The sequence below is a fragment of the Pinus tabuliformis genome, chromosome 7 (assembly GCF_031772625.1).
Source record: "Pinus tabuliformis cultivar Carrire ecotype Pingquan chromosome 7, CPIR1, whole genome shotgun sequence".
NCBI lineage: Eukaryota > Viridiplantae > Streptophyta > Pinopsida > Pinales > Pinaceae > Pinus > Pinus tabuliformis.
The window spans coordinates 1,274,543,802-1,274,545,661 of NC_142293.1; positions in this window are offsets into that span (position 1 = coordinate 1,274,543,802).

Sequence of the window (1,860 nt, forward strand, 5' to 3'; positions counted from 1 at the left end):
TTGCTACCAAAAGTTGCAGTCCTTCTAAACAGGTTGGATCTAGGAGGCTTAATACTCATAGTGGTATCTCTTGAACTTTGTTTAATGAGCTCTACCATCTCATTTGATAGTGTCTTGACAAGACGGGTCAAGCTTTCAAGATCAGATGGTTCTTTCTCTTTGTCCTTGCTCATAGAGGTCTTATACCTTTTACCTATGTCTTTGGAGTATTTTGTTGGTTCATCATTCGAGATAACTCCAATTGCATGCAAGTCCTTCTCAACAATGATAACCTCTTCATAATTTTCCTATAACATTTGTTTCGCAATTCTCTTCACAAACTGTGCAATGCTTGTTGGCAAGGCATAAGTGTAGTAATATATTGTGTTGGAGTCATGAGGTTTCATTTTTTTTGGAAATTTATTCAAGATGTGGTTGAACCTTTGAATGAAATATTTCACTTTATCCTTTTTATCCATCTTAAGATTACCCAACTCTTTCAATAACATGGTGGGGGTCTTACCATCAACAATTTTTTCAAGGAATATTTTCTTAAACCCCCTCCAATTTTGGATGGAGTTCGGAGGAAGGTTGTGACACCATACAACTATTCTAACATCCAAGGGACATGGAAAAATTCTACATGCAACATCATTGTAACATACCTCAAGTGCCTGCAGATGTAGGTAAAAGTTTTCCAGATGGTCTTTAGCTGTCATTGTTTTATCAGGGTCATACTTCGTTAAGATCTTCTCTGAATGCTTTGGCATCTTGTGTAGAAGACCCGAAAGTGAAAGTGGGTCCTCAGTCATCCAGTCTAGATCTTGGTCCGCCATGTATCCTTCTTTTCTCTCCTCCTCTTCTTTTTCAGAATATGATGGCTCCTCTTCATCTTCCTCTTCTCCACCTGACCCGCAGAAAGTTGTGTCTGAGAGTACAATGTTATCTCCATCACCATCGTGAAATTGTGGAGGCTCTTCTATGTTCTCCATGAACTCTGATAATTCTTTAAGGGTGGAAAGAACCAAATCTTCAAGAGTAGAAACCAATATCCTTGTGGGGGTATTTTTCTTCTTCTTTAGAGAATATGAAAGACTGAGTACTCCCAAGATCAATCCAACAAATTTTGAAATCTAACGGGTTATGGGACAGATGATCTGAATCTAATCGTATGGGATTTCACAAGTTCGTTTATGCTTGGGCTAAGAAGAGTCACCAACTTCAGAAACATGAGTAGGGGAGGTGCAATGAACGTTGCTACCTTGACTAGAAGATGAGATGTTGGGTTAGTGGGATTATCAACCATCAAACATTGGTTTCCCTCCTTCTAGTGCTAGAAATGTTGACAGTGCTGGACCTTCGAACATTGAGGGGATATCCCCGATGTGAATTTCCAATTAGACCTCACACCGTTTGTTGTAGGATTCCCATCCTGTATAAATGCGTGGTTGTCGAATTCTTAAATATTTTCCTTGGTTCTAACTGTCAACAAGGGAGAGGGATGCAATGGTGTCTTTGAAAAGTGAGAAGGTGTGCCTAGTGAGTGTTCAGTTGTAAATGTGTCAAGGTTCTTCTACTGCAAAGAGGGGAATGAAGTGAGCCTCTAAGTGAGAGGTAATAGTACCACCCAAGAAGAGACACATGTGAACCGAAAGGATCCATCTAACAACCAATGGAAAAGTCCACAACAGATGTGACGGTCGTTACAACCAAAAAATGAGGAAATATTTGTCTAATATCCTACAGAATAGTCCACAAGGATGGGACAGGAATAAAAACCATTACAACACATTCTCAATAAGATAAGTACTAATATAAGTACTAAAAGTTCCAAGACACATGTTTACAATGTACATCACTAGCTCCAATAATGGAGCATTG